The sequence below is a fragment of the Chlorocebus sabaeus genome, chromosome 17 (genome assembly GCF_047675955.1).
Source record: "Chlorocebus sabaeus isolate Y175 chromosome 17, mChlSab1.0.hap1, whole genome shotgun sequence".
NCBI lineage: Eukaryota > Metazoa > Chordata > Mammalia > Primates > Cercopithecidae > Chlorocebus > Chlorocebus sabaeus.
Window position 1 is genome coordinate 37,661,965 of NC_132920.1, and position 25,361 is coordinate 37,687,325.

General features: G+C 51.4%; 1 long non-coding RNA gene across 1 annotated transcript; it reads right to left on the bottom strand.

Annotated features, from left to right (window-relative positions):
- Positions 1 to 6,471: 6,471 nt before the first annotated feature.
- LOC140708939 (uncharacterized) lies at positions 6,472 to 16,647 on the bottom strand. Its single transcript, XR_012089250.1, has 2 exons — positions 16,454 to 16,647; positions 6,472 to 9,107 (listed from the first exon to the last, which is right to left on the bottom strand). It is a non-coding gene; the product is annotated as an uncharacterized lncRNA (long non-coding RNA).
- Positions 16,648 to 25,361: the final 8,714 nt, after the last annotated feature.

The following is a 25,361-nucleotide window of genomic DNA, read 5'->3' on the forward strand; positions in this document are numbered from 1 at the left end:
GGCGTGATACTGGCTCACAGCGAGCTCCGCCTCCCGGGTTCAAGTGATCTTCTGCCTCAGCCTCCCAAGTAACTGGGACTACAGGCACCTGCCACCACACCTGGCTAATTTTTGTATTTTTAGTAGAGACGGGGTTTCACCCTCTTGGCCAGGTTGGTCTTGAACTCCTGACCTTGTGATCCACCCACCTCAGCCTCCCAAAGTGCTAGGATTGCAGGCGTGAGCCACCGTGCCTGGCTCATCTCCGTTTTCTAGGTGAGGGTGCTGAAGCTGGTTAAGCAAACCATCCGAGGCTCCACAAAGAGGAAGAGGCAGAGTAGGGCTCAAAGCCCTGCCACCAAGCCCGCCTGCCTGTAGAAAAGCCTTTGGGGTCCCTGTGCCCCAACCACAGACCCCACGCCCTGGCCGCAGGCAAATAGAGGGCATTTGGGGAATGACAGTGAAAAGCTGACAGGCAGGCAGTGTCCTGCTGCTCTCCCCCAGCCCACTCTCTCCCAGCCGTAAGATATATATAGCGCCAATGGAGAAATGACATGAATCCGGTGTTTGTCTGTAGCCTCTTCTGCAGATCCATCACAGAGCAGCGCTCGGTGCAAGATTTTGCAAACAGCTTGAGATTACTGAATTAATTAGAATAAAATTAATCAAAACACCCACCACAAAGGAACCTGAGCGTGTGGAGTGTGACTTGGGTGAGGGAGGAGGTGCAGCAGAGACAGGGCACAGCAGGCTGGACTGGCTTCCTGCCTGGAGCCTGCTGGGGCAGGCCAAGAGCCTGAGGAGTGGGACCCAGATTCCTGCCTGCGCTCCCACATGTCCCCCACCCGCATGTCTGCACACTGAGTCTCTGTCCAGGCAGCACATTCTGTGGAGACCGAGCTTGGATCCTGGTGGGTGCTGGGCTGAGCCTTTAAGGAGGTGATGAATGGGAGGGGGTCACCTGGCAGACAGTGCAACAGATGAGAGATCAGAAGACCTGGAACTCTGAGCATCATTATCCAGTTTTCCAGGATGGATGGTTTTGACTTTACTACCTGCTTGTCCTTGTAAGTTGTACAAAACAGACCAGAAGTTAAGAGCATGAATCCTGGGTTAGCCTGCCTGGATTCAAAGCTTGGCTCTACCGCCTGCGAGTTATATGACCTCAAGCACCAACTAGCTGTGTACTCTCTTCGAGTCTTAGTTTCCTCATTTGTCAAATGCAGGTGCTAATAGTGCCTCCCTTATAAAAACTGGTATACAACAGTTGCTATAAAAGGTATAAGCTGTTATCATCACATCTAACCAGTCAAGGGGCCCTGTCCATCTTCCTTTCCCTTGTTCTCACATTTCCCTTTCCTTCCCACTGCCACTGTCTCTGTCAGGCCTTCCTCACTCCATTCCTTCATCCCATAAACATTTATGAAGCTCCCATGATGTGCCTCACACTAGACCAGAGCTTGGGGATGAAAAGCTAAAACCCAGCCCCTGCCTTCGGGGGGATCAGGGTTCAGGGGATGCTCCACAGAGAGCTTCGAGCTGCAGTTCTTGGGGCAGACAAGTCTGGGAAGGGCATTCCAAGCAGGGGGAATGGCATGTGCAAAGCACTGCCACCAGAGTGAGTGTCCTAAAGCACGAATTTGATCAAGTCATGTAAGTTATGTCCTGGTTCAAGAACCTGTTTCTAGAGCCCTGTTAACTCACTGTACTCAATATCGCAGTCAACATCAAGCCCTTTGCTTGGGTTTCAGGCCTCCCAAAATCTGCCTTCCGACACCTTCCTTCAGCTGGGGGACTTAGTGCCAATCTTCTCTTCTGTAAAGGGATAGAGCTATCATGGAACTTAAATGATTATGTGTATACAGCAGGTGCTTGGTAAGTGAGCCCTCCTCCCACACGAAGGCTGCTTGGTCTGGTTCACTTTATTTCAAGTTGTGCAGGAGGCAGCCCCACGCAGAGTTCAGAGTGCTGGTCCTGGAGGGGTGGGACCCAGAATCCCCGCAGAGCGATTTCTCGTCCTGGCTTTGCCTCCAATGCAGGACTCTTGTGCCTTTTCCAAGGGGATCCTCCCTTTATTTCTGCATCTGCAAAATGAAATGCAGAATTTCTCAATAGGGGGCACTATGGACATGTGGGGGGAAGGAATATCCCAGGCAGGGTACAACAATCTAGCATCCCAGCAGCCCCACCTCTCCCAAACATCGAGGCAACCACCCCTCGTATTTCCGGTCCCACCCTCCCTGCCCCTTTCAGGATCTTTCCGGCTCTTACCTTCTAGCAATCGCTGACTCCTCGATTCTCTGGTGCTTCCAGGGGACTCTGCTTTGTGCAGAGTCCCTCAAACTAGAGGAGTTTGAGGCACACATAAGGCAGGAAGCAGGAAGCCAGTGATAGACTCCTGGTGGGAGCAGGGAGAGCCCAGGCTCATATTTGGTTCTGCCACTTACCACTGGCTGTGTGATGCTAGGAAAGCTACATAATCTCTCTGAGCTCCAATACTAGACTCATTTGGAAAATGAGCGGTGATGGTAAAAGTACCTACCTCATAGTGCTATTATGAAGGTTAAATAAGATAATAAATGTAAAGCACAGACCCTAGCATGTAATGAAATAATAGAACGTTTATTGGGTCTTCTTGGGCAAAATTGAAGTCTCTCAATTTTCTCATCAAATAAGGATAATAGTGCCACCCCCCAGGAATGTAGTGAGACCAAAGTCGATAATGCACACCCATGCCTGGCATGCAGCTGGGCCTCAGCGCAGCACATAACCGGTGGGAGTGTAAATGGCTCAGCACCTTTGGAGGTCCGTTGGTCACATCTTTTAAAATTACAAATGTGCATTCCTCTTGTCCCAGTAATTCTATCTCTAGCTATTTTTCATACAGTTATATTTCCAAGTGTGTGAAATAACTTACCTACAAGATTTATATTAGTAAGTGATTGGAAATAACTCAAATCTCCATTCACTGAGAACTAGTTAAATAAATTATGAGACATAAATACACTGGAATACTATATAGCTTTAAAAAGGAATTAGGAAGTTCTTTCTGTACTCACACAGAAAGATCTCCAAGACATTTTGTTCTAGAGAGAAAGAATGTTCTGGAAGGACTGCATTTATGTGCTTGTCTGTGCATAGACTATCTCTGGAAGGACTCATAGCAGATCAGTGACAGTGGCTGTTGTCTTCAGAGAGGAAAGCTGGGGCACAGGAAAAGAGGAAGGCTTTTGTGGATTTGGAACCATGTGCCTATAAAAGCTATTGATATGTATAAAGCCAAAAACTGTAATAAGGCCAGGTCTGAAGTGAGCTCTCTGCACTGAGGGGATGATGTGAGGCTTGGCTCCCCAAGTCTCAGGCACATGGCCTGTTGCTCTTGCCATCAGCACACACTTGCAGGGGCTGAGACGGGGCTCAGCTGGGGACCAGGAAGTGCTGCATCCCCTTGGGGCAGGCAGCAGCTCGGTCCAATCCTGGCACTTTGGGAGGCCACTTTCCCTCAAGGGTTTCCACGTGTTTGCATGTAAACTGGGGCTGTGGTACCAAGTGCCTGATTGCTCTGCCTGGGACTGTGCCACCCAAGGGTTCTATGAGTGTGACTGGAAAGGGAGAAAATACCACAGATGGCCCTAGCCCTGTGCCTCTGCTCTCTGCCTGGAGCAAAGGAGCTGCTGCTGTACCTCTGAAGGAATAAGGTTTCCGTCTCTGAAGCAAGATCCAGCCCCTCAGAGGGAAAAGAGGGAGACGGATGGAGATGTAGAGTCTGTGGAGTCAGACAAACATGGCTTCAAATCCCAGCTGGGCCGCTCACCTGCTGTGTGGTCTGGGGCAAGGCATTTAGCCTCCATTGGCCTCAGTTTCCACATCTGTAACATGGGCACAATCACACTCACTTCTCAGGTGCTTTGAAGAGCGAAGGTAGGCTAGGCACAGTGGCTCATCCCTGTAATCTCAGCACTTTGGAGGCTGAGGCAGGAAGATTACTTGAGGACAGGAGTTTGAGACCAACCTGGGCAACATAGCAACACGCCACCTCTACCAAAAATTTAAAAATTAGCCAAACGTGGTGGCTCATGTCTTTAGTTCTAGCTACTTGAGAGGCTGAGGTGGAAGGATCTCTTGAGTCCAGGAATTGAAGGTTGTGGTGAGCTATGATTGCATCACTGCACTCCAGTGTGGGTGACAAAGTGAGATGCTATCTCAAAAAAAAAAAAAAAAAAAAAAAAAAAAAAAAAAAAAGAAAAGAAAAGAAAAAAAGAACGAAGGTACATTTGTAAAGTGCATTAGCACAGAGTAATAACTGAGGGAAGGATTTGGGTGCAAGTAGTTTATTGGAGACTGATCCTGGGGAGCACTGGGTAGGGAAGCTGGGGCAGGAAGGAAGACAGTAAAAGGTGTGGGAATGAGCAGTTAGTCTCCTGGGCACAGGGCTCAATCCTGCTGTACCTCTGTGAGGCTGTGCAGAACAAGCCTCAGAGCTATCTCAGAGGGACTGCTGGGGTATTTATATGCCAACTCCCTACAGTTATCAGGTTGAGGGCTACTCTGAGTCATTTAAACTCCTTGTACTTCCAGCCTGCCTGGAGCTCAGGGCAAGGACACTGGCGTGACAGGGTAGGAGTATGGGAGGGAATCAAAGAAACCTATCAGGCAGGGCAGAGAACCACACAAGAGCCAGGCATGGGACTAGTGAGTGCCAGGGGTATAAAGACAGAGCACCAATGTCCCTGCCACAAGTGCTTTGGCATGTGCCAGGCACTGTTTTCAGCACTTTTAAAATGTTAACTCACTTAATTCTTACTACAACACAATGAGGTGGATGAAGACAGAGGCATAGGAAAGTGAAGAAACTTGCCCAAGTTTACCCACCTAGAAGGAGAAGTCAGGATTTTAACCAAGGAAGTCTGGTTTATCGGGTCTAAAGGGCCTTAGAGACCGTGTAGGTCAATATCTTCATTTCACGGTGAGGAAATCAAAGACCAGAGAGGGCAAGCAATTTATCTAAAGTCACACAGCTAGCTAGCGACAGGACTAGGACTTGAACTTAGATCTCTGTTCATTCCTTGACACGCCCCCTGCTTAGCCTTAGCCTTTTCTGCTCTGGGTTGCCAGACTCAGGTGGGGCTGGGGTGTGGGAGGTGACTTTCTGCAGAGCACTGGGTGCTGCAGTGCGGAAGCCAGGAGGCCATTAATCGGCCGGGAAGGCGGGCATAGCACAATCAGATTATGATCTTTAAGATGCATGCTTTGAATCTCAAAATCAGCCAAGGAATCAGGCCCCAGAGGAGGTGTGTGTCGTCTGTCCCTGCTTTTTAACCCCAGGCTGGCATCAAAGAGGAAAAGATGAGCCTGGCTCACTAGGGTGTGAAATTTCCTTTTTGTCTCCTGGGGTGGGGAGGGAGAGATGAGAAATCGCACCGCATCCCATGTGTAATTATAGGCTCTACAATGTCTTGAGGATTATGTTGCTCAAAGAGACTCAGTGGGCTCTGGGTGGTATCTCTGGGCCCCGGTGGACATGCCTCTCAGTAGACTAAGGGAGACTAGAAGCGGGGTGTGTGTGTGTGTGTGTGTGTGCATGTGTGTACGAATGCAAGGAGAAAGCACAATTGACAAAATGTAAATTAACTCTTGCAGCTTCGTATTTTTCAGAAAAGTCAGAGCAGGGGCTGGCTCTCTCCGCCCAGAGACAACCTTCTAGAAGCTTTGCCCTTGAGTTACGCAGAGGTGTCCTTGCCAGGCTCTTAGCAGGTTGCTGCGGACATGTCTGGCAAGACAAAGGTGACCGGCTTGTTCCTGTTTTCTCGGGATTGCCCAGTTTTAGCAATGAAAGTCCCATGTCACAGGAAACCGCTCAGTCCTGGACAAATCGAGATGGTAGGTCACCCTAGGCATGAACCTTCAGTCCCTACTCCAGCCAACTCTGGACCAAGAGAAGCCAGCTGTGTCAGAAGACTGGGCTGGTGGTGGCTGGATAAGGTCACGGGCAAGTGCAGGCCGTCCAGCCAGGTTCCAAATCCGTCTCTACTTCTCGTCTTGGGATCCCCTGCCTTTATCTGACCGCTCCCTCAAGTAAGGTCGCACCCCAGTCAGGGGCCCTTCCTGCTCTGGGAAGTGGATTTCATGATTCCCTCATGGGTCTGGTGGGTCTGGTTGGCAGAGCTGTGTGCCTGGGGTGAGGAGAGGGCAGGACCAGGGCTGAGGCCAAGCTATAAGTGCTGTGCAACTTGGGAAAGTCCTTTTCCTTCTCTGGGCCTCAGTTTCATAAGAAGGGGTTGCGCTGAGAGATTGTTGTTTTTTTGTGGGGGGGGAGGGGAAAGATTTATGTTTAAATTATGAAAGTAATACAATTGTTAAAAAAATTTAACAGTACATAACAGTAAGATGAGAGGTTAAAGTCCCTTTCTGCTTCTCCTTATCCCGTGGGACAACCATTGCTAACAGTCTCTTTTTATCTTTCCAGACATTTTCTATGCATATGCAAGCATGTGAGTATATATAGCCTTTATTTAAAATGTAACACAAATGAGACTGTACTTTACATGCTATTCTGCAACTTGCTTTTTCTGTTTAACAATATATCCTGGACATCTTTCCATGTCCCCATACACATAAATCTCCCTCATTCTTGCTGCAGAATGTTCTGCGGGAAGGATGCACTCTGGCTTGTTTAACCAGAACTGCTGGTTTCCAAGGTCCCCCTACTAGCTCAGAGCCCACCACCTAGGCAAAAGGAAAAGCTGGAGGTGGGTGTGGAACAGGGCTGGGGAATATCAGCAGATTCTCAGACTAGGAAGCCTGGGTATCTGCCCCAGCTCTTCAATGAGGGACGTAAAATGATTTAGAGATGGGTGAGGAGGAACCAGTAACTCCTGGATCGGGGAATTAGGCATGGGGTGGGGTCGGGGGCTTCTAAAGGAATTAGGCATGGGGTGGGGGCGGGGGCTTCTAAAGATACTCAAAACACCCTGCCTGGCACCGAGGTGAGGCCGCAGACACAAGGCTCTCTGCTGATGCAATGTGACTGGGCTGCCGCCCCTAGTAAGTTTTTCCGTTTCTTTGTCTTTCCTGAGACAGGCTCATGATTATTGCCTTCTAGGTCACCAGGAGCAGAACACAGAGGAACAACACAGCTTTTGCGCTTCCAGCTGGCTCCCATCAAGAAGTTAGAAGGGAGCCTGCAAACACGTTTTCTGCTATCATCTCTCCACCCTAGAATGACTTTCCCTGGTAGAACTGGGGAAGGGGAGACGAGCAGCAGGCCCCCAGGAGGTCCTGGGCAGGAATATTAATACCCCAACTTCCCAGCACAACAGGAGGGAGGAGGAGCGGCCATGGCACAGTCAGGTCCTGGGGGCCCTGGAAGGTGGTTGCTGAACAGCTCGTGGGAGGCACGGATCCTCCAGCTCACGGCGGCAGGGGCCGCCCAAGTCCTAATGAAAACATCTAGCTCCTGGCAGGGCGCAGCCGACACATCGCCCGGCCTTCTCGGCCACCTGGGAGAGGATGGGCGCCGCACGCGGATACCCAACCTGCAGGGCTGTGCGCGCAGTGACATCGCTTTTCTCCCGGCAGGTGCATTCATCTCGCTGGGTCTGGATAGATAATACAATCTCTCTGCCCACACCCCATTTGCTGGGAGACAGCCTGGGCTTCTCCATTTTTTATGGGCTCACTTAGCTTGGAGGAAATCCAGAGGTCAAAGCCGGCGCAGACGCTCAAGTCACCTTGCCCGTCCGGGCGCGCAGCCCTTCCGAAACGGGCTCACCCACGGAGCCCTAAATTACGGCGATTACACTGCAATTCGCAGCGCGATATTACTTTGATACACTACCTGCTGCAGCCTGGCCCGGGAGGCGTGCATTATTTACCAGGGAGGCTGTCCGTGCTGCGCACCAGAGCCAACAGCGCTCCACGGGGTTCCTCCTGTCCCTAGAGACCCGCCCGCAGTGCGGGGTCTGGAGGCGCCGGGGCGCGGGGAGGGGCATTGGAGCAGCCCCGCTCTCTTGGAGTGACCCTTTCCTGACCGCAATATAGCCCGGAGAGGACTCAGGGGCGGAAGCGGCAGCTGGCGATGAGGTTGGGGGTTGGTAGGTGGGAACAAGTGCTGAGCCCGCAGCTCCTCCTGGCTCTTAAGGACACCCAGACCCTCCTTAGCCGGCCTGTAAGGGCCTTTGTTGGGCGCGCGCTGGGAACCACACAGAGGGCCTGCCCAGGGGTGCAAGACTGGTCCCCGGCCCCTGGCCGACTGTTAATACGGCTAGCAGCCGGCTAACCCCATCGGCAGGCTCGAGGATTTAGCCTGTGGCAGCTGGTGGCGGAGATGGAGGGAACTCAGGCTCTTTTCCTCGGGCCCTGGAAGCTGAGTCCGCTTCAGCTGAGGCCTGATTTCGTCCTAGCTGGGGGCTGGGGCCGAGTTGGGCCCGGCTTCTCTCCGGCTTCCCCATTATGGCTTGGCATCAGCATCTAGATTGCAGGTTACTTCTGCTTTTATCCAAAGCGGTCCTTAAGGGAGATGGATTTCTGATTGAAATCCAGTCAATTGGCGCCGTGGCTCAGAGGGCCCAGCGTGAGCACACTTGTAGGGAAATTGCCCTGGGTCTGAGAGGAGGGGCAGGGGTGGGGGAGGGGATAGGACCCTCAGGCCCTGTTCTGGAGCCTGTGAATGCGCTGCTTCGAGGACTTTAGCTGATGTGCTCGGGTCGGTATCCGCGGGAGTCCTGGAGGGAAATCCGCTCTCCTTCTCCAGCTCCCTGGGATTGATGGAACCAGAAACCTCAGGCAAGGGATCCCCAGAGGTCACTGCCTCCAGTCTCCAGCCTCAGACAGTGTCTGGGTAGTGGAGGAGGGGCCCAGGCTGTGGGACGCAGCTGTCTGCTTTGGTGGGTGAAGGAGGGTGGACTTCAGGGGTCTGGGTTCAGATGTGGATTAGTTCCAGAACTAGTTCCTGTTCCTCGCAGGCGGGGAGAGGTCATGGTCTGTGCTGAACACATCTGGCTGTGTTCAGTCCTGAACTGCCCTGGTCTCCTCAGCAGTGTGCATAGAGGTCTGGCCTCCAAGTTTCTTGTTAACAGCCCATCAGGAACTGGAGGAGCTGGTCTGGCCTTCACGGTGTGGAGGGGCTCCTGGAAGGAAGCAGATGGGCACAGGGAGGAGAAGAATGACAAATCCATGCTTCCGCAGTTCTCGGGAGAGAATATGGTAGTGGGAAGGAAGCATGGGGACCATGCATCCCAGGAATGCTTCTGGTATCCCAGAAATGTCAAGAGCTCTTTCTGCCAGCTCTTCCTGGGCCAGCAAAGAACATATATATCATTTCTCCATCCACTTTGGGACCTGCCTGAGATGAACATATGTTTTAAAAGGAATCCCAATTGCTGTAGGAGCAGATGGTGACACAGGGGCAGGCAAGGGCAGGAGAAAGAATACTGGCTGGCAGTAGGGTAGGAGTCCTGGGCTCTGCCTCACCCCTTCCTCTTACCAGCCATGTGAGCTGTGTGGCTGTGGGCAAGTCACACCCTGGCTCTGTGCTGTTCCATTTTCCTTGTGAAGAATGAGTGGTCCCCTGTAGCATGCAGGATGAGCTGAGGCCTCGCTCCCCTGCAGTGGAGAGGACAGAACACTCTCTCCATTGGCAGGGAAGACTGATTTTCCTGCTTATTAGCCTGTTCAACTGGCAGACACGGGGACTGTCCTCTAGGCCATGGGGTGGGGAAGAGGAGGACAGATCCCCACACCAGCCACCGCTGTGTCCATCCTCTGTCTGTGGCTGTTTGCCTGATTGATTTGTTTGGTGGCCTCCCTGGCTGGGATTGGGTTCCTGTGTCCTCCTGCACATTTGCCTCTGGTCCCTCTCTGTGTAGTCAGGAGGGGGAGCTCTAGGTGTAGGGGTGGAAGAGACCAGAACATCTATCCATCATGGACTGACTCTTGGGCTTGGTAAGGATCTTAACAGCCGCCTGGTCTGACCACCACCTTGTGCTCCAGACCCCTCCCAAGAAGCACCCCCACCCCCGAAGTGGGAGGCTCACTGCCTCTTGCTGAGCCACTCCCAGAAAGTTCACCCTTTTCTGGATCCCAAGTCGAGTCCCTTGTGTCATCTCTCATTCATCCTAGCTCTTCTTGTTGGCCTAGGTGTGAACTCCATGCCTACAGGACCGCCCTTCAGATGTTTCAGGGCAGTGATCTTGTCCACCCTCCACTCCACCTACTTGGGGCAAAACCTGCCTAGTATCCTCCCTGCTGCTCCCCAGTCCCCTCACGCTCTAGCTCTGACAAGAACTGATTGAGCTTCCAGTCAGACGTCAGAGGCCCTGGTCTCCAGGAAGCTTCTAGTCTGGGAGATAGTCTTCCTAGGACCTAAAGAATGAATAACAAAATCACACAGGCATTTGGGACTGTTGGATTTCCAACCGGCATGGCGGCTGGTCTGGAAACCTCCTCAGAGGTGAGTGGGTTCAGTTGTCTTCCAGGGAGAGAAGTCTTCCTGTTCTCTCTGAAACAGCCATGCTCCCCCTCCTCAGAGACCGTGGGACTACTGGGTGCCCTGATGGGGCTGGTGTCTGCTCTGGAGAGAAGTGGAAGAGAATACTCTCCAGTTCTTCCCACCTCCATCCCCATCCATCCTGGTGTGGGCACCCACAGGCGTGGGTACCACAGAAACCTGAGGTCCAGGGGGAAGCCTTCCACAGTAGGGAAGCCACCTCAGCATCTTTGGTCCCCAGGGCACCTACTTTTCCTGCTGACTTCCAGAAGGTGTTCCCAGAGGGGCTGGTCTATGCTGCAAGAGCGGGTCTGCCACATCTAGGCTTCCACCCCGCCCCCAGCTCTTAATTTATTATTAACTCTGGAACTGACTTTGAAATTATGGAAGGCCATGTTGTTTCTTTCCTCTGCATCTCTTATGGTCCCCAAGGGGAGGTGAGCTGAGAGTGCCAGATACACAAATATGCAGCAAAAACCCTGTGGATTTTTGGTTCTAGCAAAGGGAAGGAAATTAGCTGTAATAAGCCGTTGTCACCTCACTGGAAAGCCTTCAGCACAGACCCTCAGAGAGGCTCCTGGTCCCCCTTCTTCTGCTCTCCCCACTTCCCAGCTGCATGGCTGGAGATCGCTGTCTTCAGGTTCCCCTGCAGGGCAGCTGCCTCCTCCCCACCCAGTCCTGTGACCTCACTGATGGAGATGATCAATATCCTGGGCCTGTGAGAGGGAGGAGGCTGCAGACACACAGAGAAGCGGTCCCTGGCCTTTCCCCGAGCCATTAGCTTGAATGGTGGTAGGAGAGGCAGGTGGGAGTCAATTTCCATTCTCCTAGAATTATTGGAAGGCAGAGGGTTATTTGGAAGTTTCTGAAAGGTGTGAGGTATTCATTGGCCCTCGCACAAAAGGATCAGTAGGAGTCTGGTCTTTCCTTTTTCCTCTCCTGAGGAGAGCCAAGGGCTAAAACTCTTAAGTGACTACCCCACAGCAGCAGCTGCACTTAGGCAGAAAATAGCCCCGGGCTGTGACTGGAGCCCTGGAAGGAACTGGTTCTAGCCCTTTGCGGGCTAACTTGGCCCATCCTAATCTGGCATTGGGCTTCTCTCTGGCTTCTAATGCAAAGAACATAACTCAATCAAATGGTAGACGTGACGTTAAGCATTCATTGAATTGAGTGGTTAGGTTTCCCCATAATTTGCTGGGTGACCTCTGGTGAGTCACCTAACCTCTCTGGGCTTCACATACTTTATATGTAAAATGACAGCGGGGGTGAGATGAGTGCACCATTTCTGAGACCCAGAAGTAATCATGCTGGGACACATGTTTTATAACCGTGGCCCAAATGCTCTTCCCATCATGTCCACCAGCCAAAATGTTGGGCTATCTTCTGTAGCCTCACTTGCCGATAATGCTATCACATGGAAGGTTTTACAGCCAACAGGACAGTCATGCACTTTCACTACTAATAATTATCTTTGTGATTTAAAATTTTAGCAATAAGATGGATTCTTACCATATTGCTATGTATTAGTCTGTTCTCATATTGCTATAGAGAACTACCTGACACTAGGTAGTTAATAAAGAAAAGAGGTTTCATTGACTCACAGTTCTGCAGGCTGTACAGGAAGCATGGCTGGGAGGCCTCAGGAAGGTGAAGGGGAAGCAAGCACCTCTTCACATGGTGGCAGGAGAGAAAGGGCAAAGGGGGAAGTGCCACACACTTTTAAACAAGCAGATCTCATAAGACAGTACTAGGGGGATGGTGCTTAATCATTAAAAACCACCCCCATGATCCAATCACCTCCCACCGGGCCCCACCTCCAACACTCAGGATCACATTTCAACATGAGATTTGGGTGAGGACACAGAGCCAAACCATACCATGTTGTATGTTTTTACTTTTTAAAAAATTTCCTAAGATTTTTCCCTTGGAGAGACAACAGGCTGTAAGAGTGAAGAGTGTGAGCCCAAGAGCCTGTCTGCCTGGATGTGAATCCTGGCTCTGCCACCTACCAGCTTTGTTAATTTGAGGGTGCCCCTTCACTTCTCTGCGCCTCCGTGTCCTCATTTTAAAGTGGGACAAATGGGCAGGAGTAGCGGCTCACGCCTGTAATCCCAGCACTTTGGGAGAATGAGACGGGTGGATCACCTGAAGTCAGGAGTTTGAGACCAGCTTGGGCAACATAGTGAAACTGTCTCTACTAAAAATACTGTAGTCCCAGCTACGTTGGGAGGCTGAGGCAGGAGAATTGCTTAAGCCCAGGAAGTGGAGGTTGCAAGGAGCTGAGATTGTGCCACTGCGCTCCAGCCTGGGCGACAGACTCCATCTCAAATAAATAAATAAATAAATAAATAAAGTGGGGAAAATAATACAACACAAGGTTACTGTGATCTGAAGGGCTTAAAACAGTACCTGGTGCATAGTTAGTGCAAACTTATTAAGTGTTGAGTGTTATTACTGTGAATGATAATAACAGAATGCCTTTGAACCCTTCTCAGGAGAAGTGACCTTTTTATTTTACCATGTTGTCTCCTGCATCTTTGCTAGAGTGATCAATTAGAGACATATACTTTCTGAAATTCTGAGGGCACCCCATGGGATGACCTTTAAGGTATACTTCCAGCCAGACTGTTGGGGTCGGGGTGTGTGTGTGTGTGTGTGTGTGTGTGTGTGTTTCTGGCTAATAGTATACACTGGTTAACTGAGAATGGCCCATTCCTTTCAGTTTCATCTCCTATAGCTGAACATTTATTTGAAATGCACAAATCCTGTCCCTTGCCTTAGCGGGATTATTAATACTCCTTTCTGAGGAGGCCATGAGGTATTATCAGCAGGAGCTGTGGGTAGGCTGTCAGAAGGGCGAGTCAGTTCTGCCTCTTCCCCCGGCTTCCACATCTGTAAAAGGGGGGCAACACCACCGAGAGGGCGTGGGGTTTTCCATTCTCACAAGGAGATCTCAGGTGAGATGACAGCTCCAAGATAACTTTTAAAACTGTAACATACCGGTCACCCAAAATGGCATATCCTCCTCACCACAGAGCCTCTGCACCCTGGGAACCCTTTTTCAGGACAAGATGACACCTTATCCAAGGCCCCTGGAGGGGAGGCCCAGGAGATAAAGGGATTAGGATATTGTTTTGTTCCCTGTATTCTTTTCTGATCTTGTTTTATAAATCCACTTAATGGATAGTTCCAAGAATCCAGACTTCAGAGGTCAGGGGTGCCTCTGTGTACTGTGGCTTCCACATGGGCCCGACTTTCACCAGTGCCCTTGTAACAAGCATCTTCGTTCCCAGAGCTCATGTCTGCGCAACACCACACACTTTGCGGATGTAGACGTTCATGCATTTGACAAACATTTATGGAGAAACTGCCAAATGCTGTTCTAGGCACTGGGGAGACAGCCATGAGTAACACAATGTCCCTGCCCTCATGGAGCCCATGGTGAGAGGGAGAGAGACTGATGACAAATAGGAAGATATATAAAAAGGGTTTTTTTCATGATAACGAGTGCCTTGAAAAAAAGAAACCGGGGGAGTGTGATAGAAAGTGACTTGAAGGGCAAGCATCCTTCCTTGGGTGTGATCAGGACAGGACAGATTCGCTGAATGGGCCACTTTATGTAACACAGATAGTCCCAAGTCCTTTCTCTGTAATGGAAGTACTACTGCTACCGTGCATACGGGCAATGACAGTAATTAACAGTTACTGACTATTTGCTGATGCCACACCTGTTCTGAATGGTTAGAAGAATCGAATCCCCGCCAGGTGCAGTGCCTCATGCCTGGAATCCCAGCACTTTGGGAGACTGAGGCAGGAAGATCTCTTGAGGCCAGGAGTTTGAGACCAGCCTGAGCAACTTAGTGAGACCCCATTTCTAAAAATAAACTTTAAAAAATTTAGTCAGAAGTGGTGGTGGTGCGTACCTGTAGTCCCAGCTACTTGGGAAGCTGAGGTGGGAGGATCCCCTGAGCCCAAGAGTTTGAGGCTGCAGTGAGCCGTGATCGCACCACTGCACTCCAGCCTGGGTGACAGGGAAAGACTCTGCCTCAAAATAAACCACAAAAAGGAATCAAATGCCCCCGACAACCCAGGTGGAGGGTATCATTACAATCCCCACTTTACCAGTGAGGAAACTGAGGCACAGAGAGGTTAAGCAACACTGCACAGCTAATAATGAATGAAACTGGAATTGGAGGGTCCTGCCCAGTTTGAGAATATTGGTGCTTTGGGGTCTATCGCATGAGTGTTTAACTGCCACTTGAATAGTTATGCTCCATTAAGTATTCTCCATTCAATTTGACCCATTTTCAAAATGAATTTGGTAATTTGTTTTATCTCATTTGAGTGGAGAGGGCTTCCTTTGGGAGTTGGGAGGCGGGTGGTTCAGGAAGTTTGCAGCTTCCAGGATGGTAAAGGTAGAGAAATCTTGAAGTCGTGGAAGAGGAGAGCTGCAAAGGCTCTATTTGGGCCTGGTCTCTTACTGTGTAGATTGAAAAAGAGGGCCCAGAGAGGGACTAGAGTAGCCCAAAGTCACACGCCACACACACGGTGGTCCCCTTCCCTCCAGCCTTCCGCACATTTTGAAGAGCGTGTCAGATTCTATTAAGAGTAACCAAGCGCAGTGCTCCAACACAGTTTCGGTCTATTTATCCAGGGACACCACAGCTTTGGAGGCAGCGAACATGCCCATTTGTTACTATTTGCAAAGATGGTGTACACCAAACATGGGCTTTCTGTAAACAAATTAAAAAGTAATAAAGTGGCCCCATCTGCATACTAGAGCAATGTGCTTCCATTTTAATGAAGCTTGCTATTGAAAAGCCATTTGATGGCTTGTCAAAAGTGTGAACGCCTGTGGCTGAACGTGGAAGTGTGCTGTGGTGCAAAGACGTAGTCTTTTCTTCCTCCAGTGTGCTTGGGGCACCTGCTGCACCTGCTGCGAGGGCCTGGTCCCGCCCTTAGGCTGTCTGCTATGCCAGCGAGACCCCGTGTGTACATACAATACAGTTAAATATCAAGTTAAATATCAAGGTCAGACATCACAAGAGGGTTCACGGGCCAAATGAACAGTAATAATAGCAATACTATTTAATCAGCGCTGGCCGATGTCAGTGCTGGAGACCTTCCGTTTGCTCCTCCAAATCCCCTCTCCACCCTCTTCTGCCCTGCACTGTGCCCCAGGAGGCTGACTCTGTGGATCGCATCCTGGGATCTTCTCTGGGTGGTGTTACCCAATGGTTGGAGACTGGAGGGAGGAAGGTGAGTGAGGTTGGGGTAGATATTTTGGGATGGCAGTGGCTGCCTCCTCAATGTCCACGGTACCTGTCATGGCCCCTCTCCTACAGCATAGCTTTCTTTTTTTTTTTTTTTTTTTGAGACCGAGTCTCACCGTTTCACCCAGGCTGAAGTGCAATGGCACGATCTCGACTCACGGTAACCTCCAGCTCCCAGGTTCAAGTGATTCTCCCACCTCAGCCTCCAGAGTAGCTGGGATTACAGGCACCTGCCACCATGCTCAGCTGACTTTTGTATTTTCAGTAGTGACAGGGTTTCACCAGTTTGGCCAGGCTGGTCTTGAACTCCTGACCTCAAGTGATCCACCCGCCTCGGCCTCCCAAAGTGCTGGGATTACAGGCCTGAGCCACCACGCCTGGCCTACAGCATAGTTTTGTCTCTGGGTGCCTTTGACCGCTCCCTCCCGTCTCCTCTCTAGGCCTATGGATGGCCAGCTCCCTAGCGCAGTCGGCCCAGGCGTTCTGCATTGTTCCTTGTTGCTTTCCTCAACCCAGCCCACACCTGTGCAAACAACCCCTCTGGTAAACTCCTGAACAGGTCAAATGACCCATCTGTTTCCTACCAGGACCCAGGTTAACACAGACTGCCTGAGCTAAGCCTTCACAGAAGTGTTCTCCAGCCTCAAAACAACTATCCGAGGGAGGGGCTGTTATCAGCCCCAATGGTGGATGAGGAAACTGAGGTTTGACTTACCCAAGGTTGAGGAAGTGGCAGAATTTGAACCCAGCTCTGTCTGGCAACAGAGATTCACAGAGTTAATCACTGGCTTGCCTGCTGGAGAGGAGGAGTGACTCCAGTCCTGGGAACCTTCAGGCAGCTCCAGGAAGGGGATGGCCCATCTGTTAGGCAATCATTGATTAAGAAACATTTATTGAGCACCTATTATGAGCCAGGCACGGTGCTAGACACTAGGATTTAGAGATTAAAGGGAGCTCCCCTTCCTCTGGAGGAGCCCACAGCTTAGACTCCCAGCTTTGCTAGCATGCGTGTTAGCATGACCTGGGGATTGAAAAGGAATCAATGTCCTGCTGCCCCACCACCAGCCAATTAAACCAGGGTCTCTGGTGGTGGAGCCTGGGCATTCCTGAATGAGTGACAAGGTTGAGGGCTGGAGTGGAGGCCAGGCTTCAGTGCAATGAGGGGACAGAGAGGTTGAGACAATGTGTGGCTGGGCCGACTGGAGAACACGGGCTGGCCCTGCGGGATTTGGGAAGACAGAGGCTGGCAGAAGTGAGTGGTCTAGGCTAGGGGAGGAACTGGCCTGTGAGTTTGCAATTATTTATTCAACAGACACGAAGTGGGCAGCCCCTGAAGCTCAATAAATCCCTGTGTTTTTCTGCGTGGAGATGGTCTTTCAGACCCCTACACCACGGGAGGCTTCCTCCCTAAGAAGGCTGGGCATTGGGGAGTCATCCACACTCCTTCCTGTCCCCTGAAACTGGTGCAAGCTTGAGAAAGCTGCTGGCTGTGGCCAAGGCCAGGACCGGGGAAGAGAGTATGTCCCCAACATAACCTCCATCAGCCCCCACCACCGAGCGTGGACTCCATGGCCCTTACCAGGTCTTTCCAGTTTCTACCAGGCCCGTTAATACTCTATTCTGTGGCCCACCTATTGGCAAGAAGAAAGGAATTTTTGAGTATATGGAACATCCTTTCCCTCCCTAGAACACCCAAGAGGTCAGTCTTGTTCCAGGAGATAAATGAGGTGACTCCCAGGGAGGAGACTCAGTCCTGTCCTCAGGGAGCCCCAGTCTGAGGGGGACACAGCCCCGTCCTCAGGGAGTCCCAGTCTGAGGGGACACAGGGCCCTCCTCAGGGAGCCCCAGTCTGAGGGGACACAGCCCTGACTCAGGGAGCCCCAGTCTGAGGGGGCACAGTCCTGCCTCAGGGAGCCCCCGTCTGAGGGGACACAGCCCTGACTCAGGGAGCCCCAGTCTGAGGGGACACAGTCCTGCCTCAGGGAGCCCCAGTCTGAGGGGGACACAGCCCTGCCTTCTACAGCAATGGCCACACTGTCCCAGTGGAGTCGTAGGCCAGCCTGTCTAGAGGGCTGGAGGCCCTAAAAGAACGGTTGGTGGCCTGAGGCCTGCCCAGGGAGCGGGGTGAAGCCTGACAACGGTTCTCTCCCTGTCTGTCTCTCCCTCAGGAGTGGGGCAGAAAGGGAAGAAAGAATGAAAGGAGGAATAGCGGGAGCCAGGCAGAACAGCCTCCATGCAAACTTTCTTTTCCTTCCCCCCAGAGGACAGTCCTGACTTTGGCTGTTCCTCTGGGTACCCTCAGCCCTTCCCCTCACCACCCATGGCCCTTCTCCCCTCATGACCAGTTAGTTACACACGAGGTCCCTCCTCCTCCCCCGGCTGAGGCCTGCAGGCCTTGAGTCAATCCCTTTCCCTGACTCCCCTCCCCCTCCCCCACACCCACCATGTTGCAGGGGTTCCAGCAGCTGAGAATGATCACTGAGCGGGTAGCCTGTGCCTGGGGCTGCTTGAAACCTTTGTACATGGGATTGTTTAATCCTAACAACAGCACTAGGAAGTGGCTGCTAAATATATTTTTTAACAACTAGTAATCAATTTATTACAATAGTTGACCTAAGCATCTGCAATGGTGACTTCAGCCTTCACTCCTGGGCACATTACTAATGGAAGTAATGAGCTGATAACCTCGGAAGACGTGCAAGTCAATGAGTCACTTGTGGGTTCTTATCTGGAATACATCCTGCGTCTTAGAACCTTCACCACAAGTTTTTGTTGTTGTCATTTTGTTTTTTTTGTTTTGAGACAATGTCTTGCTCTGTCGTCCAGACTGGAGTGCAGTGACACAATCTCGGCTCACTGCAACCTCTGCCTCCTGGGTTCAAGCGATTCTCCCACCTCAGCCTCCTGAGTAGCTGGGACTACAGATGTGTGCCACCACGCCTGGTTAATTTTTGTATTTTTTTGTAGAGACGGGGTGTCACCATGTTGGCCAGGCTGGTCTTGAGCTCCTGGGCTCAAGTGATCCACCCGCCTCGGCCTCCAAAGTGCTAGGATTACAGGTGTGAGTCACCGCGCCCAGCCCACCACAAGTTTTCCTTAGGGTGATTCTCAAAGTCCTGAGAGGCATCAGAACTGGTCCTGTCACTCTCGAGAGTCCTTTCCTTGGTGCCTCTGATCAAGTCAGCACACACCTCAGGGATTTTTCCTTGTGGCTGGTTAGGGTAATTCTAATTCCATGATTTGTCACCTCTGGCTCCATGAGTGTTTCTCTGGTGTCCTTAAAAGCCACAGCTGGGCCAGGCGTGGTGGCTCGCGGCTGTAATCCCAGCACTTTGGGAGGGTGAGGTGGGTGGATCACTTGAGGTCAGGAGTTCAAGACCAGCCTGGCCAACATGGTGAAACCCTGTCTCTACTGAAAATACAAAAATTAGCCTGGCATGTTGGCAGGCAGGCGCCTGTAACCCCAACTACTCGGGAGGCTGAGGCAGGTGAATCACTTGAAACTGGGAGGTAGAGGTTGCAGTGAGCCGAGATTACGTCACTGCACTCCAGCCTGGGCGACAGAGCAAGACTCCGTCTCAAAAGCAACAACAACAAAAAACAAAAACAAAACAAAACAAAACAACACCACAGCTGCAATGCAGCTTCCTGATCAACTTGTTTCTTGGTGAGCGAACAGCGGTGACTCGCAGCGGGAACTGGCAGACCAGAGCTCCGCAACACCCATAATCGCATCATCCTGCAAAAGAGGCTTCTATTATTATCTTCATCGTATAGCTGAGGAAACAGAGGCACAGGGAGGCTAAGCGACTTACCCAAGGTTGCAGAGCTGGTAAGCTCTGGAGGTTGAACCCAGGCAGCCTGGGCAGAGCGCCTGCTCACTGTCCTGCCTCTCCTCGGAAGTTTGCCAGTTGGATGAGGTGCTGGGGGAGGCCAAAGCTTGGAGGGATGGAGTTGACAGAAGTAGGAAGGAAGGAACCCGAGCTGGAACTTGTTCCCAGGAGTGCTCGCATATTCTTCTGCTGGGAGACTGAGGGGTTGGGGGTTGAGGCCGCTCTGGCCCAGTATGGACAAGGAGCAGCACGGGTTGTAAATTAACTGCCCTCTGAGGCTGGCGGGTCCATCCAGCCTTGCACAGATGGCAGCCCACGATCAGGGCAGAAGAATCTAGCTGGGCTGCATCTGGAGCCAGGGTTAGCCTCCCTTCTGTCCCTCTCCTGGAGGGGAAGATGAATCATACTGGCTTCAAGTTGCCCCAGGATGGGCCAAGAGGAATGGACCAATCCTCCTCAGACAGCCTCTGGCCATGCACCTAGCCCCTACCCCACAGCTGAGTCTGTAGGAGACTAAACTGCCACCCACCCAGATGCCACCTCTAGGTGCTAATTTTCATGTATTAGTTCATTTAATCTTCACAACAGCCCCCTGTGGTGGGAACTGTTGTTATCCTGGTTCTACTACAGGTTCAGAGAGGTTGAGTCACTTGTCCAAGGTCACACAGCTCCAGCTAACTCTGGAACCAGTGTTCCTGACCACTAGGCACTTGCCTCTGCATTCCGCAGCCTTGTCTAGCCAGTTCACGCAGCTGAGTCTCCTGGCCCACGTGGGAACAGAGCTCTGAGACTGGGGTCCTGGACCTTTGTGTCCAGCTCTGCACCCTGCTCCCCATCTTGCTCCCCTCAGCAATTGGTTGTGGTGTGTCCTCAGATGTCTGCACCTGGGTCTGCAGGTGCCTGAAACAGCCTGGCGTGGTGGTTCAGAGCTTGGGCACTGGAGTGCCCATATACCAGCCCTGCTGTGTGGTCCTGGGCAAGTTACCTAACCTCTCTGGGTTTCAGTTTCCATTCCTGCCAGGTGGGGATAATAATCTCTGATGGGGCGGCCCAGGCGTCTGAATTTTTAAATCAGCACCCTAGGTGGATCTGATATCCATGAAAGTCTGAAACCTCTCGGGAGGGGAGGGTCATAGAATTGTCTGGATGCTGGTCAGCGGGGAACCGATCTACTAACCCTAAGATCCTCTGATCTTTCACCCTCTATCCTCAACAGGACACTAGGAACCCCCCTCGCCCCACTGCAGTACTGGCCTGTGAGTTGAACTTTCCACAGTTGCCCAAATCTCTCTTATATGACAAGGAGCCCCCAGGCATTCTGGTCATAGCACCCAGTCTCTCTCCTTAGGAAGCAGGTACAATCCGTCTAACACAGCCTCGCAGGAGGACGAGTGTGCATGGGTGTGCATGTGCATCTCTGTGTGTGGGTCTGTTTCTGCGTGTGTATCTCCATGTCTCTGTACCTGTGAGTGTCCCTGTATCTCTGCACATGCCCTTCTCTGTACCTGTGAGTGTCCCTGTATCTCTGCACATGCCCTCTCAGCAGCAGCGTCTGGTGATGAAGCAGTTGGGGCTGGCGCTTCTGCCGGGAGTGGCGGCAGCTCCCTCCCACAGCTCAGAGCCCTCTTGGCCCCCTGGCTCCCCACATCCCAGGGGCCTCCACACCTGGCTTCTGGCTTCTGAGCCCTCCTAAACTGAGGCTGCTTTCCGTTAATTATTTCCTGCCTGAGTCCTAGAGCAGCATCTTTAACTATTTGCTGCACAGAGCGCAAGCTGAGGCTGCAGAGCTGGGAGCCACAAAGGCCACTCGAGCAGGCTGAGGTCCTGCGGCAGAGTGGAAGGACCACAGAGTCCACGTTTGGGATCTGCCTCTTGTCTGGTACAAGCTGTGTGACTTTGGGGCCCTCCTTGAGCTTCAGTGTCATCATCTTTAAAATGGGGACATTAATAACTATGTCATGGGTTGTTATGAGGAAATGAGAGTTCAGAGCCCATGGTCTCATCGGGGACATCAAATCATCAGATTATAACACAACGTGCAGTGAGGGCCGAACTGTTCATAATAATCATGAGCGACTTTTCCTGAGGGTTTCCTTAGTGTCACACACTGGGCTAAGAGCATCACAAGCCCTCACTTGATCCCCACATCGACCCCATGAATTGGCCTCTATTATTTCTCTGTTTTACAGATGATGCTGCTGAGACCCCGATATGTGAGATGACTTGCCCAAGGTCCCACAGCCAGTAATTTCAGTGCAGGCAGTCAAGCCAAGCATTGAGGGAGACGGAGGAAGCGGGGAGCAACTGTGCCTGGACGGGTGAGGGTGGAGGACTGCACAGGTTAGGGGGTTCATTCTGGCTCCCGCCAGGGGAGTCAGCTGAGAGCAAAGGTCCAGAGACTGTGGGGTGAGGGTGGCCTCGCATCCCAGTGGGGTGGGCTGTGGCTCCTCATCAGGAGGGGCTGGCTGTGGTCCTGAGCATCCCTCGTTGTTGAAGGTAATAAACCTGCCTCTTTATCCCGCTCCGAAGAGGCCGTTTTGTTACTCTTCGGTTCTCCCGGCACCATAGCGCCAATAAGCCCCGTCTTTATGACCAACAGCAGACACATTGAGCTGGTTAGGGACGCTCCCTCGCCCGGTGTTTGCCCAGCATCTAAGAGGAGGCCTGGGCCCTATTTCCTCACTCCTTTGTAGCAGAGCTGAGCGCCTTCTTTCTTTTTTAATAGTTCCACTCCAGGAGCCGAATCCCCTAATCTCTTTTCCAATCTTTGGTTACAACACTTGATTAATCCACAGCCATGCAGTGTGTGTGAAAGGTCTCCTGGTTCCTGGGAGGGCTGGCTGTGATGACATCATCCTAGAAGTCGCTGACTGGATTGGGGACAGGGCTGATGCTCACTGAGTGCCTGGCACACTATGTGCCGGGCCCTGGGCTACACAACGGACATTGAACACTTCCCAGAGTCAACCCTACAAGGTGCATGACCTTGGGCAAGTTACTTGACCTCTGTGGGCCTCAGTTGCCTTATCAGTAAATTGGGGGTAATAATAGGACTCACTTCCCCGGAATAAATGACTTTCTCCAAGTAAAGCAACTTAGAGTAGTGGTATCTCCACAGACCAAGCCCTATAGAGGTGATGGGGATAAGGCTTGGGGACTAGAGATCCTGCCCAGGTTTTAGCTGGGATTTAAATCCAGGCCTCTCTGGCTCCTAAACTCATCCTTATTTCACCACATTCTGTTGGCATCCAATCCAAGCTCTTCCTTCTATGGGAAAGGCAAAACCCAGCCTGGAGGGGTGCAAAGCAAAGGCAAAACCCAGCCTGGAGCCACTTCCCCAAGAGCACACAGCAGCAAGCGAGGAGGCCGCGTAGGACAGCGCCCTGCATGAGGAACAGCCACTTCCCCTCTCTGGGTCTCAGTTTCCTCACCTGTAAAATGGGTGAAGGGGTTGGTTGGACTTGAAGGTCCCTAAGGCTCTGCTGGTTCCATATTTGAGTGGTAGAGCCTGAACTTGAATAACAGAGATTTGTCATGGTAGAAGGGACCATAAAGCTCAGCCCGTTGAAACTCCTGGTCCCAGAGCTCTGCACACTCCACAGACCCATTGTATTTGGCTTGCAGAGCGTTTTTAGAATTTACATTTGAATTTGTTTAGACAGGCTGCTGTCTCCGGGCCCCACAGCTGGCTCCGCTCCCTAAAGCCTCACACCAGGTCTCCTTATACCCTTCGCACCCTTATCTCCTTGGTCCCTGATCTGCTTCAAACACCTCATTGCTCAGAAAATAGTAATTGATATTGTTAATGAGCTCTTTCTATGGGTCAGACGCTGTTCTAAGCCCATTCATAGGATCTAACTCATCTAACCCTCATAGCATGCCTCTATGCAGGTATCCTTACGAGCCCATTTTACAGATGAGGAACACAAGGCTCAGGGCAGTTAAGTAATTTGCCTAACACCCTTGGGCAGGACCAAGGCCAAAGAAGGAGCATAATTTACCAAATTGGCAAAATAGATGATCCGGATTTACTGTGCAGTGCTCTGTGCATGAAACAGCCTCAGCCAGGGCAGGCATTTTTGGGGGGCTCCCTCTGGCCCTGCCTTTTGGGGTATGGTAGAAAGAAGGAGAAGAAGAGGTGTGTCCCCCAGCTCCACACTCTTTCCACCAGACAATAACCACCCTCTACCCCGCCCAGTCTCTCTGGGGGTCCTATATCCTAGCGGCTGCAGAGGATCAAAACAGCGAGTTAAAAGCGAAAACCCGCAGCATTTTCTTCACAATTCCCTCTGCCTCTTGAGGAAGAAGGCACAAGTGTTCGCAGGAGCTTTCAAGTTCTTGGGAACAGAAATGAGATGCTCTCATGGCTCTTCCTCTGCGTTTGAGGCCCTCGGTGCAAAGTGCTATTATTAGCATTGCCTTCACTGTCTTCCAAACAGGCTTCCCCTGGAAGAAGTAATTAAATGCATTATTCTATGCAAAATAAAAGCACATATCCACATTTGCAGCCTCTGACACTATCCCACTCATTTTGTGATTTTTACAGTTGGGAAGCTTTTTGTTGCATTCCATCCAAAGAGGGCAATTCGCCCTGGCACAGGGCCCATGGAGGGTAGAGGGCAGGCCCTGGTGAGAGCCTAGCAGTTGGATGAGGTGGTTTGTTTGGGATTTTGAGGCTGGAAATTGGGGCCATGTGAGAAATGGAAGCACTGAAGTATCTGGGCCAGGCAGGGCTGAGCCAAATACCTTCAGACCAGATGGAGAATGAGGATTGGAGGGGTTGGCCACCAGCCCCAGGTGACCCAGCCTTGGGGGATGCCCTGCCTCCTCTGAGCTGGGCAATTCCTAGCAAGAAGACTCCTGTCTGAATCTTGCCTACTGGAGCCGGAGACTGAGCTTTCTTTCTTTCCTTTCTTTCCTTTCTTCCTTTCTTCCTTCCTTCCTTTCTTTCCTTCCTTCCTTCCTTCCCTCCCTCTCTCCCTCCCTCCCTCCCTCCCTCCCTCCTTCCTTCTTTCCTTCCTTCCTTCCTTCCTTCCTTCCTTCCTTCCTTCCTTCCTTCCTTCCTTCCTTCCTTCCTTCCTTCTCTTCTTCTTCTTCTCCTCCTCCTTTTCTTTCTTTCTCTCTCTTTCTTTCTTTCTTCTTTTCTTTCTTCTTCCTTTCTTTCTTTTCTTTTTTTTTTTTTTGAGACAGAGTTTCCCTCTCGTTGCCCAGGCTGGAGTGCAATGGCATGATCTCGGCTCACTGCAACCTCCACCTCCCAGGTTCAAGTGATTCTCCTGCCTCAGCCTCCCGAGTAGCTGAGACTACAGGCACCCGCCACCATGCCCGGCTAATTTTTGTATTTTTAGTAGAGAAGCGGTTTCTCCATGTTGGTCAGGGTGGTCTCAAACTCCTGACTTCAGGTGATCCTCCTGCCTTGGCCTCCCGAAGTGCTGGGATTACAGGTGTGAGCCACCATGCCCGGCCTGAGCTCCTTTCTTAATTCCTCCCTCTCCTTTAGCCTCCATGGCAAATCTGTTTCCTGGCGTTGCTTGTTTGATTTACTTAACAGTTTCAAATGCATCTGCTTTTCTCCCTGGAGGCCAGGGCCTTAGTGTGGTCCCACTGTAACAGGAGAGCAGTGGCTAAAGGCACAGGACTGTGGGGTAGGAGCCGGGGTCTGAATCTTGGCTTTACTGGGACTTGCGCTGTAACCTTGGACTAGGGTTGCTGGATTCAGGAAGTCAAAAATACAGGCTGCCCATCTGAATTGAATATGCAATGTTTGGGATATATTTATGCTTTAAAAAA